This window comes from Ambystoma mexicanum, chromosome 6q (assembly GCF_040938575.1).
Source record: "Ambystoma mexicanum isolate Mex_15411 chromosome 6q, UKY_AmexF1_1, whole genome shotgun sequence".
Lineage (NCBI taxonomy): Eukaryota > Metazoa > Chordata > Amphibia > Caudata > Ambystomatidae > Ambystoma > Ambystoma mexicanum.
The window spans coordinates 948915255-948929002 of record NC_090937.1 but is presented as its reverse complement, the minus strand read 5'-3'; positions in this window follow the sequence as shown (position 1 = coordinate 948929002).

The following is a 13748-nucleotide window of genomic DNA, read 5'->3' as shown; positions in this document are numbered from 1 at the left end:
TTACTGCACATTCTAGAACAATCTGTTTTAAAGATATTTTGTCAAAATGTCATTTATAAGTCCTCTCACCTTTTCAGTGACTTAGCTTTTCAACTAGCTTCCCTGACAATATTTGAAATTGCTATCTGTGATTTAATTAATTCTTGGGCCATTTTTCTAAATTCTCTGGGATTATTGTACTCACTTATGTGTTGTCTTATAAAAAGGCCCAGGAAAGGTGGAGACATCAACCTGCATATGATTTCTGTTGTTCTGATGAATTCAAAACTTCAATTGTTAAATGTAGCATATGATAAAAAAAAAACTAGCACAATATTGTATTTCACATTATCCAATTGAATCTATTTTATTTTTGCACGTTTTGCTGTTTGGTTGTAGTTACATGTGTTGTTGGGGACCTTGTATCAAGAGAAACATCTGCTGATATGAAAAAAGCCTTTTTATTAGACTGCTTGACTGAAACAGACAGACACTGCATGAGGCCTTATTGCTCTCATAGGTGAGTATGCATGATATGAGCTCTGCCTAAACATACACTTTATGCAAATTAAACTTCACAACTTAGGTTCACAGTTCATAAAAGTTGCATGAAATATTATGTCCCATGTAACCGAAATGTGCTATGCACCTTATCTTTATTTTAATTTTAATTTTAATAAATATTATTCAGGAGAATTACCAAATTCATACAAACATGCCTATCGTAAAGCGTATTCCCATAAAATCCTTATAAACCCTTAACACCCTGCTGACAGGGATAACAATTAATTCATCAATCAATCAATCATGCATTGAAGGCAACCATCCCACCCCTATCCGCATCCAGAGGAGAAGGAGACAGAAGGAAGAGAAAGAAGAGAAAAAAGAAGAAAAGGGTGGGGGGGAGATGAAGGAGAAAGGTCAGGAAAGAGAGAGAGATGTAGGAGAAAGAAAAAGATATAGAGATATAGATTAGATACTGCATTGCAAAATGATCACTACTACTTAGCAGATCCATGCTTAATATAGGATCGCTTTACACATACCATAGACCTACTATAATAAAATAGAATCCATATATAAAATACAATAACATCAGTTAGAATAATATTAATCCTGTGATGGCAATCAATTCAGTTACATGTGTTTTCCAGGATGTATACATTTTGGCTGTGGCAAAATTGTTCGCAGCCGAATTGACTGTGGTCAATTCGGCTGTGAAGCCAATTTTGCCATGGCCAAAATGGCCCTATTATTTAACCCACCCCCTACTTACCTTTTGGCTGTCCGTACATCTTTTTACCCTGCAGCGTCGGATCCATCCCTTTTTTTGGTCCCCCGTCTCCAGACCTTCAGAAGTGGGGGACACTCTTGCTACCCAAAGGAAATCACTACCAAACATGGGGAGCTGGGGACACCCCCGCAATCCCTGCTCCCCATGTTTGGTAGTGATTACCCAAATTGGTCGTTTCAAAAGGGTCAAATGCTACTGGCTGAATTCGGCCAGTTTTACCATATGTTCAATTTGAAACAACATATTTGGGTAATACTGTTCTCCAGGCATGCATATTCCATTCTTGCACCAGTGTCTGCTAGTTCAAGCTCATCCAAACTCCCCTTACATTGCCATTTCTGGCGAAAGAGCCCCTGGCACAATAGTTGGCCATAATATGTTTGAGGGGAAATTGAGTTAACAAATCAAGCAAGCTTCCCTGGGCCTCACTTCCCCAAAATCTTGGATGAACACTGCCACATAGTATAGATGCAAGGACACTGGTCAATGTATGTTACATATCTTCAGCATCTGTGGCCATACCAGCTCCCGGTATTTAGCTGTATACCTACAGTCAAATATCATGTGCCTCATTGTGCCCTCAACCTCCGAACAGGACAAACATACCTTGCTATGCATCTGCTTATCTGCACACCCCAATTTCGATGGAGTAAAAGGGGCTCTGTTATAAATCATGAATAGGGTTTGAGTGAGTGATGCCATTCTAGATATGTGTCTGATCTTCATCCATATATCAGCCAAACTATCTACTGAGAACTCCCCACCACATATCCTTTCCCAGACTTCCTAATTTGCCACATTGGCATGCGGTCTATCTAGAGAGGACATGGTTCTGTACACTAAGGCTGCAGAGAAGGGTAACGCATCAGCTGCCCCGTTCTCATTTGAGGCACTTCTCGTACAGACCCACCTGGCCCCCTGCCACCAACTGTCTGTACTGCAAGAACTCACCATTTGGGAGCCTGTGCATGTTCCTCAATGATTGTAAAAAAACTATGCACTCTTCTGTCCATATCTGATTGGAATACAGAGACCTGCTACATGCCACTCCTGCCAGTTCCCTGATTTCCCTTCTACTTTAATATTCTCATTATACCATAGAGGTTGGTGCTCAGGCCTCTCTCTATTTGTTTGTGTCCCTGTGAATCATGTCTGCAGTGCTGCCACTGTGAAATTGGTAACTGGGCTGTTTCACAGCCCTTTTTTCTCTTTTAGCCAGAGAATCGCTGCAGCGTCATATGGGGCCACCTAGGCTAACTCTAGCTTGTGCAGCAAGGCGCATTGCAATGAGTGACATCAGAGAACCACTCTAAACCATGTTTTATAGTGATCATATTGGGATAACTTTGAAACGGTGGGAACTGTACCCCCCCTGCAATGGATGTAAGACCAATGGATTCATTGAAACTCTATGTTTTGCCTTTCACCAAAGAAATTTAGAGATAGTTTTATGGAGTACTTTAAATAAATGAACTGCCAAAATACCAGTAACATCGAAAAAGCATAACAAACTAGTTCAGCAATCGACATCTTGACCGTTTCCATCCTAACCCACCATGACACGCAAAGGGAGGGCCATTTCGATTAACTTCATCTACATTCGCTTTAATTGTGCCCCCCACATCCATCTGGAATTTGATTCCCAGGTATGTAATCCCACAAGGGTTCCACAAGAACCCAGATTTCACACATTGTGATTAGAGGCATAGAATATTCAGTGGCATCATTTTGGTCTTCTCCACATAAAATTTATCTCCAGACACTGCCAAGTACAACGCAATCTCCTATAGAAAAGTTGGTAAAGATGTTTGCAGATCTTCTAACAAAGCCAAAATATCATCAGCATAAGCTGCCAACTTAACCTCCACATCTCTGACCCCCACCCCTCGAACTTCTCCCCTAGCCCTGGTGCATTGTAACAGGTGTTCAAATGAGAGCACACATAGTAACACTGACGAAGGTTATCCCTGATTTGTCCCACAATTAAGGGAGAAGAATGGACCACCAAGCTATTTACATACACCGCAGATCTGGGATGAATGGGATAAATGAAGCGTGTGTCAATCCCATGCCACGTCAACATTTCAACTAAGAAAGACCACGCAACTCTGTCAAATGCCTTCTGGTGTCTAGTGTTAGTCAAGCCCAGGGTTTGTTGGAGGATTTTGCAGTGTCCAATATGGTACATAAAGGGTGAGTATTCACCACTCACTGCCTCCCTTTCACAAACCCTGACTGATCTCTATGAACCTGTTCTGGTATATTTGGTTCCAGTCTCAAAACCAAAATCTTGGTGAAGATTTTTGCTTCCGAATTCATTAAAGCTATCAGCCTCTAATTCTTCACTAGTGTGGGGGCCATACTCGGAATCTGTATCACATGAATCATTGCATCATAAAACATCCCTTGGGGATGTTCATCCCTGTTATATCCACCAGTTTAGAGGCAAACAGATCCATGAATGTAGGAAATAAATTAACCAGCAGCCAGTACAGACCGGGGACTTTCCCCACCTTCAATTTGAATATAGCCAATTCAAACTCCACCCTTGTAATTTCCCGTCCTAACTCTGCAAGTTCCCCCCTGAGTACCATGTCTTTATTCAATTGTGGTGTACCCATCAAATAAGGTGCTATCTGATTGCTTGCAGACAACAATTTGGACTTGTACAGAGTCCGGTGGAAGGTATCAAACTCACTGGCAATTTCCCTATCATCAGTAATAATTCTGTGTTCCCCTTCTACAACGACAACCGGGTTGTCTGGCACCTCACCTTCAGATAGTTTGCAAAGAGCTTCACGGCCTTGTTTTTGCTCCACCAAGAAAGATATTTAATTATATTTGGGCAACAGCCCTGTTGCCTTTTGTGAGCACTGTTTATTGTACTCTATTTTATCTCTCATCAAATCCATCAATCTCTCCTCGGACTGGGACTTTACATACTCCAACTATATGTGCTTTATAGCTTGGAGCCTCTTACTGGCCTCTGCCTTAGCCATTATAATTCACCTTGCTATGTACTCAATGCTATGCCCTCAAAGTGCAGATTTCTATGAGTCCCACACTAACCCCACTGAGAGGTCCTCTGACACATAACATTGATAAATGTCCTCTGTAAAGGCTTCAATAGACGGTATAGATTCTGGACTCGCTAAAAGATCTCCATCTATTAATTCTCATCTGCATCCCCATCCATTCACAGTCTGCTACTACTGGAACATGATCCGAAATACGAATTGGGGAGATGTCTGCACCCTGTAACTGTGACAATTGGCCCTTACTCACAAAATGGTAGTCAGTCCTAGAGTTTCTGTTAAAGGGGGGAGAACAACATACATTCCTGTACATCCGGGTTGCACATCCTCCACACATCCACCAAGTCATTGTCAAATACCAGTCTCTCAAATGCCTTATGCATCTTGGTTGGCCTCAGTGGGGTGTGGAATTCCCTACCTAACACCATGTCCAATATCAACTACCACCCCCCTAATTGTTGTATTTCTAAGTTCAGAGATTCCCAAAACCCACCATCCTGTTGATTCTGCCCATATGCTTTCACTATGATTAGCAGCGTTTCATCCAACTTCCCCTTAACTATCAGCCATCTCCCCTCTGTGTCTACATGTGACTCCACCAACTAAAACCTACAGCTTTTGTGCACTAAAGTTGCCACCTCCTCCTTAATGCCCTACAGTCTTTGATGCCATCACATACCTGACCCACTGATACTTAAGCCTTTTGAAAACCGTGTTTCTTATGTGGATCTCTTGTATTATGTCACCAAAACTCCTCAGGAGAGTCAGCACCTTTCGCCTTTTAATAGATGTGCGAAGGCCATTCACATATCATATTATGACCTTCACCACAACTCCAGAGAAATCGTAGGTGTTATGGACATATTTCCATCACCCTTGTCACCTCTTGAGAAATCACACTTTGTACCTGAAGAAATATCAGACTACCTGCTCCACCCCACATAGGCATACATCCAGTTCATGCCATCGTCCCCAAGTATATCAGTATAGATTCTGTAATGAAAGATAAAAAGAATGAAGAGACAGAATACTAAACAAGGAAGAACATGAGTCAGCTTATCTGACACCCTCCAATGATTCCACCACAATTCCAGCCTCCTCCCTGTGAGACTCATTTTCCAGGGACCCTGAGAAGATGATAAGCCAACAAAACAGATCATCCCTGCCTGAAAATTAGCCCACAGGGCTAAACGTATCTCCCACTGACCTGATATGGAATCAAGTCATCACACGTAAAGTAGTGATGCTCCAAGAATTAGTGATGGTCGCCTTTGAACAGTTGAAGCCGGCATCACACGTGTCAAAGCAGCACACCACTACAGACATAAAGAGAATTGGTTTGCGCCAAACATCCAAGAATTGCTAAATGTATTTATTGCCAGTGGCACAACCTGCCATATGTACAGCACGGGGGGAACATGTAGGACACTGTAGGGCACAGTACTACAACAGTGTCGACTTTGCTAACATGGGAGAGCATTCCAATACCTGTCGGTACCTCATCGTCATCATTTGTGTCTGCCCATTCTCCTGTTGGATTGATGCTGGGCCATGCGCACATCCAAATGCCAAATTAGCAGCCACAGTTTGAGAAGTGTTTCTCCTGCTGGGGAGTGTGTGAAATATTAAAAGCAGATAATGGCACCATATTCTTCAATAAGCTGTTTAAATATATAGCTGCTCTGCTAGGCATTCGGCACAAGATGCGCTCCATCTATGAGCCTCAAGGCAATGGACTTGCTGAGAGAATGAATGCCCTCTTGAAGGCAAAGCTGTGAAAGTTGTGTGTTATCCTCAAAAATAATTGGGTCCAATGTTTGCCCCTGCACTTATTCAGTTTGAGGATGCAGCCCTGCAACAACCATCACATTTCAACTCACTAAATAGTGATGGAGGGGAGAATGTAAATGCCACTTTCACCTACACATTTTAGGAGAAGAGTTTACAGGATATTTGTGTCAGTTAAGTAAATGCATAAAAGTTTTCTCTCAACAGATAGCGCCAAGAAGAGCAGGAGTGGAAGACAGCATGGCACAAGAAGCTACAAACTTGCCAGCACTACAGCTACTGCCTGGAGACATTTACATTCAGAATTTTGTCCGCAGTTGGAGTGAGCCGTGCTTCAACGGATCTTACAGCATTGTCTATGCAACACTGTTTGCGATTAAAGAAAAGGAGTTATGGAATTGGGTGCACCCATCTGATGCCCCCTATACTGCCTCCCTTTTGCCAGATTCTTAGTAGACTTCTGAATTAAGTTTGCAGGCCTTGCCACCCTGTGTACATAGACTTTCCAAAAAATGATCAGGCCGATTGATGGAATGAATGTGCGCTGAAAATTTTAGCGCAAGCGTGCGAAAGCGTGCGAATCGCAGTGCCAGTGCGAAAATCGCAGCGAAACCCGCGCACTGCGATTCATGTAAGTCCATGCGCATGCAAATCCATGGATGTGCGCTAAAATCCTGCTTGGCACACACGTCTTCAAACAGCGTGCGCAAAGCGCACAGCGAAAGCGCACATAGCACGGCGCACAACAAAAGTAGGCATAACACGGGGCATGACACGCGGAATGGGGAACAACGCATGAAAATGTGGGCGTCACAGGGGAAGTAGAGGAGGCAAGTGCGCGGAACGCCCACACGCTCGCCTACAACACGTATTCATGGAATCGAACGGGGCCAACGCGTGTGATAAAAAAGCCGCGCTAATCCGGAAACAGGTACGCCAGCAGGAAGCAGGCATACGTGGACCCACGCAGCATAAAAGTGCGTGCAAACAACAAACAAGCTCAGACCAGGATGAATATACCGTTCCTAGCAGCAGTGGTCGTGGGATACGGCAGGAGGAGGAGGATAGTCAGGCCCAGAATTTTTACACCCAGAACCAGCCTTTTTGGGATGCCTGATGACCAGGTGTATGGGAGGTACAGGTTTCCACCTCACATAATATTCGACCTGGTGAGTGAGTGGGAGGATGACCTCACATCACCCACCCTGTGCTCCCAAGCACTCAGCCCCTTGGAGAAGGTCCTTAATGTACTGCACTTCTTGGCCACTGGATCATTTCAGTGGACAACTGCCATAGTGGGGGGGGTGTCACAGGCCACGCAGTCACGCTGCCTGCACCAGGTGTTGGCCATCATGACTGCACGCCCATCAGTCCGCAGGCACATATACCTGCCCAGAACACCTGCAGAAAGGCATGCTGCTATCCAGGATTTTTACGGGGTGGCACACTTCCCCAAAGTGCTAGGTGCCATTGACTGCACCCATGTGGCTCTACGTTCTCCCAGGGGAACTGAGCACATCTACAGAAACCGCAAGCACTGGCATTCCATCAACGTGCAGGTAGTATGCGATGCCAAGGGAATCATCACCTCAGTATATGCCAACTATCCAGGGTCCACCCACGACAGTTTCATTTACAGAATGTCAACCCTAAACCGGGACCTAGAAGCTGGGCGGCATGGCGATATATGGCTGCTTGGTGAGTATAAATGCCACTGCACATGCATGCATGTCAGATACTGAGTAATGTCACAACCTCACTAATGATACCCATCACCACCTCCCCAGGGGACAGTGCCTACCCTCTGAGCATCCACATGATGACGCCAATTCGGAACCCCACCACGTCACCTGAGGTAAGATACAACATAGCCCATATTGCAACCCGGGGCATAGTGGAGCGCACATTCGGAGTGCTCAAGTCACGCTTTCGCTCCCTTGACCGCTCTGGTGGGCAGCTGCTATACGCGCCCCCAGTAGTGTGCAGGATCATAGTGGCAGTATGTGTCCTGCACAACGTTGCAACACGCCGGGGCCTGCCGGTGGACATGGTGGTGCCCCCACAACCCAACCACATGCACGCCCGCTGCGCATGGGAGGGGAAGGGGCACGTGGTGAGGCAGCCCATATGCAGCTGGTGGTTAATTACTTCACTTAGAATCACACCCCTGTGGAGTGCACACAGCCCTGGCACATACCAGCTGACAATCAATGATGATGACATAAGGGACAGTCAACTGTCACAAGCATACCAGCCTGACATTGGTCACCTGGAAGTGTTACATTGTGTGCATCCCTACTTTCCCAAACACCAGCAATGCTGAGTCATCAAATGACATACAGCTATGCTGAAAAACTCATTACCCCCTTGCAAAATACAACATGAGAACAGCGCCATGTCACGCAACCCCTCCCCAGCTCCACCACCAAACACACCATGGCATGTCATGCAATGTGAAAGCAAACAAAGCAATGCACAAAACCTGACACAAGTGTCACAAAGTACACTCTCCCTAATGGAAAGTGGCCACACATAATATGCTCCCAGTAATGTAGACCCAACAACACACATGACCAAATACTTACCAACAATACAATGCAGCAACACATCAAAAATAGCAAAAACAAGACAGTACTAAGTTAAAGTAGTGGTAGCCTTACAAGCTGATTATGCCAGCACATCGGCCCCTTCCAACTGTACTGTGTTGCTGCCACGCAAATGTGTAAGTGTACTGCATACAACATGAACTCCATCTCCAAAGTAGACAGCCTTGTGAAGACATGAGGAATGAACCTGCAAATTAGGAGGAAGACATGGATGCACAAGCACATATCAATACACCATGCAGTGTACAATACAACAACAATATCCACTAGGAATGTATACACAGTATTGACTACAGACTGCCCACACAGCTCATGGGAGCCCAACGTCACTGTGTAATTCACTGTCACTTGGGCACACCCTTTGCAAGCCCATGGAAACGGGAAGCAGGACGGGTGTGTGTCTCACAAACCCATGCATCTAACCCAAACTCAGGGCAAGCCTGTATGTGCCCAGCCGGAATACAGTGGATGCCCACGGGAGCCACACAAGGCAACACACTATAAAAAAAAATAATAATAAATAAATAAATAAAAAATGACCATGTGGGGGCCAGGGGGAGTGGTGGAGGCCACCCAGGAGATTCGAGGACAGGGTGCACACCAACACCCACCGGCGTGGATGTTGAGAAAAAAAAATACCTCCTTGGGCTCATGACCTGCATGGCTTTGCCATTGTGGGAGAACTGCTGTCCTCTCTTCAGCCTCTGCTGCTGCATCAGGAGGTGGTGGCACTATGGGAGGCAGCCCACGCAAAGCCCTGGTATGGTCTTCAATGGCAACAAGCATGCGGGTCTGGAAGGTCTGATTCTGGAGGATTAAAGTGCGGAGATCCCCATGCACCACCTCACAGGTTGCATGCATTTCTGCACGCATGGCCTCGCGTGATGCCCGGATCTCCTCACATGTTGCCTGCATCTCAGCTGAGAGCGAACGTGCGAACAGGTTGCTGCTGTTCTGCCCTAAAATTACTGGAAGCCTCAAGGTCATGCAGACTCTGCCTGAGGTTATGTAGTTTTTCCCTCAGGGCTTCCCTGTGGGCCTGGGACTCTATTGATATGGAGTCTCCAGTGCCGCCCATCGGTCACTGTTGGACGCCAACATGTCTTCCCTGTGTGATTGGCAAATTGAGTCTGTTGCCTGCTGTTGTTGCTCCATCTGCCTTTCAGGGGGGATAATGTAAGTGGCCACCCTCTCCATTGCCTGAGCCATCATTTCAAATGATGCTGCCTGTTGGGTCGCCGTACCGTACATGGAGTTCTCCCATACGGTATTGCCTGGTGGCGTACAGCCACTGTGTCGACGGGCACCACACCTGTTTGGGGCAAGGCGATCTGCACCTTGATGTGCTGGCACTGCCTTAGGCTGAAGGACTGCATTCCCCCTCTGATCTGCTGGCCCAGGAACAGGATCAGATGCTGTGGAATGTGACCCTGCATCCGCAACCACCAAAGGCGGACATACCAACACTGACATCCCCATAAAGGGTTCTACCCCTGGTGCAGGTGGGTTGGACAGAACAGAATCCCTGCCAGAAACACTTACCTGCGACGGCACATGAGTCTCATCATCCGATTCAGCACCTGAATAGAGGTCTGGGGAGGTGCACCCAGAGACACCCCTGGACAGAATGGTCTGCATCAACATTGGGTTCTCACCCACCACCACACTACGTCCCCCACTGGTGCCCGGTCATGCCTCAGATTCCTCCTGGGTCTACACCATCTCCTCAACCACAACAACATCAAGTGCGTCATCACCTGCACAAACATGAAAGACAACAAATGGAAACAGGCATGAGCACCATAGCACACACATATGCCTGACAAGCCAGAGATCCAGTACATGATTTCCACATATCCCACATGACTATAACCCTGGCATGCATGCATTGTCAATGAGTTGGAAGGGGAGGCAAAAAGCACACAGAGGACACCAAGATGGAAAAGTAAGACATGTGCTGCATGCTGGGTAGCACTGGCATCACACATTAGCCTGGGAGTGGCATGTCCAATACACATACATGACACATGCCATCACACAGATGGCATGTACCATAGCCATGGTACATTCCACAAGTACATCCATATGTCAGTGAATGAGTACTGTCAGCCATCCATGTGAGATGGACATGATGAGATGAAAAATGCTACATAGTGCGACAAAATACGCATGTGCCACACACCTCAACACATCTAGTGTACAAATATACAGTGATTGCAGGCCGATGTACACATCAATGGCTGTGCACTTCAACATGACAGGAAACAACTATCATGTTCCACATTCAAACAGGCCCCAAAAATTAATGTGAGCAGGCCAATACTCATTCAGCCTGAATGGTCAAATCATTCACCTAACAAGGTAACAAATGTGGGCCAATGTGGGGTATAATCAATAACAGAAGCATGTCACATATGTGACATTAGTGGTGAAAAATGCATTGCAAAAGTGGGAGAATTTAAACAATCAGCCTGAATGAACACTTAAAAAATCAGAACAATGTTGTTGCAATGACAGTTCAAGGCAACTGCACTAATGTGGCGCTGAACGGCTACTCTCGCCAGAAGGGATACTGTCATACCCAAATCCAAGGCACGTGAAGGAATGGGAGGAAGCACATGGGTGACCCATACCACTCGGGTGCACACACCTTCACCTGCCACTCAATCAGAACCCGTCACCCAAACAACATACACACGGATTACACACACATGCATGGCCACTCACCGGACAATGTGTCGTAATCAGGTAGTCCTCTGTGACGAAGGCCCTAGCAACAGACTCATGTTCAGTGAGTTTGTTGTCCTCTGGTGGAGACCCACCACCAGTCACCAGAGTAGCGGCATGATTTGAGGCCAGCTTGTTCTTTGCTCTGTGTTTCAGGTCCTTCCACCGCTTGTAGCAATCAACAGCTGTGCACCTCACAAATCCAAGGGCACTTATACGGTCCACGATGATCTGCCAGTGTGCCTTACGTTGACCAGTTGTGGTCTTGACCCTGCAGTCACCAGCATTTTGTGCTTATGTACTGACACATAGCCCACAAGTGCATCAAGTTCCGGGTCATTAAAGCTAGGCTTCCTTGACGTGCTGGAGTGTGTAGCCGTGTCTGGAGTCTCAGCCTGTTGTGCCAGAGCACCCTTCTTCCTCTTCTTTAAAGGTTGAGCGGAGCCAGAGTGGCTTACGCCACTCTGGTCAGTAGGTGCAGAAGCACCGGTGGACTGGGTAGTAGGAGTGTGGGAATGCACAATGAGCATAGGTCTTGTTGCAGGCATTGGTTGCAGGATATTGTTGGCAGGGGGAACGTCAGTTTGATTGACCTGGACCGACACTGTCCTGGCTGGGAGAGTCAGAGCTGGGGCGGATGGAGCTGCAGCTGCCCCTGCAGCCTCCCCACCCTGCCTACTCGGGGCAGCAGATGACATAGCTGCCCCAGATCCACGTGGCTTGGTGACAACAACTTGCACCGCCACACGTGGCCTAGACTTGCTGACATGGAAGTCAGCCTGGGAGTCATCCTGTGCCTGGTCAAGTGCCACAATGGGCTGGTCCAATAAGGGCTGAGCTGGGATGGTGTCAGCCACGTTTCCCTCAACCATGGGGGGGGGGCATGGGTGTCCCTGAGTGGTCCTCCACACATGGGGGTATAGGGGCACCTTGCAAATCCCGGCCACGTCCCTACCGCGCCCACCACGGCCACCTTTCGAAGGTCGGCCACCTTTGACTCCCTTACCGCTTGGTCGCCTCCCAACCATGGCACTGATGTTGTTGTGCGTATGGGAGTTGCAGTAAACAATTGTCCTGGCCAATTGGGGGTCAAAGGGGTAGGGTACTAGATGCAATTCGTACCCTAGTGCTCTAACAAAGGCTGTCTGTGACCGCTGGGGGAAGATGACGGGTCACACAACGCACAGGCAGCCCAAAATCCAAAAATAACGTGCACGCAACCCCTTGTACGCTGTCTGAGGAGACAGGACAAAAGAAGAAGTGAACGCTGGGGGGTGGGGTTGCAGGGGGACATGAGCGGGACATGAGTGTGGGCCTTCTGGCAGGTGCCCCGCACTGCTGGGGGTGGGGGTGCAGGGGGACATGAGTGATCAGTAGTGCAAGCTGACATGTGGCTTGGCTGGGGGGCATGCCCATGGTGGATGGGCTGTTTGCGGGACATGACCAGGGGTGCAGGGTAGTCCCCTGTGGTGCGGGCTGCCTGCAGGGGCCGTGGAGGGTGTAGAGGGAACACCTGGGAGGACCCACACTGCTAATTCACAGTGGGACTCCCCGTGCACCCCACTAGATACACGTACCTGCTCTGACAGCGAAATTGCGTGTGAAACTTCCCGCAAACACCAGAAATACACATACCCCACTCGCACAGGGCCAATCGCGTGTGAAACTCCCCGCTCAGCGGGGTACGTGTATTCGGAGGGGGTGCACGGGAAGTATTACACGCGATTGGCCCTGTGCGAGCGGGCTACGTGTATTTCAGGGGTGCGCGGGAAGTTTTACACGCGATAGGCCCTGTGCGAGCGGGGTACCACTCAACGTCTGCCTTGCGTGTAGAAGAAGAATGCGTAGCCAATACCCACCCGCTGTGAAGTAATAGCATGTGAACCCAAACGCCTGGAAAACACACGCACCACACCCCACGAAAAGCAGTACAGAGCAATGGGAACACACGTGGGATCTTCAACCCGTGCCAGGGCAACGCCCGTGCGCGATACGTCACTTATGCGCTTACGCACTAAGGGCCTTTGGTCCAATGAAACCGTGTACGTGTGCTGACGTGCTTACGCGCTAAGGGCCTTTCCTCGAATTACACGCAGACCTGCAAGATTTTCACGTGCCAAATAACTCTGTATCAAGCTGGCCACGCGTACACACACGGAAGACCATGCTCCTGCCCAAAAGGCCTTTTTCCTGCCCCCAAGATCCCCGAGCATGCTGATGCCTGCCTGCTGCACACGTGCCCTGCTATTTGGTGCCTGCATGTCAGCCATCTCCAGGGGTCCAGTTGCTGTGTCCACCCTTGCTGGAACAGAAGACTCC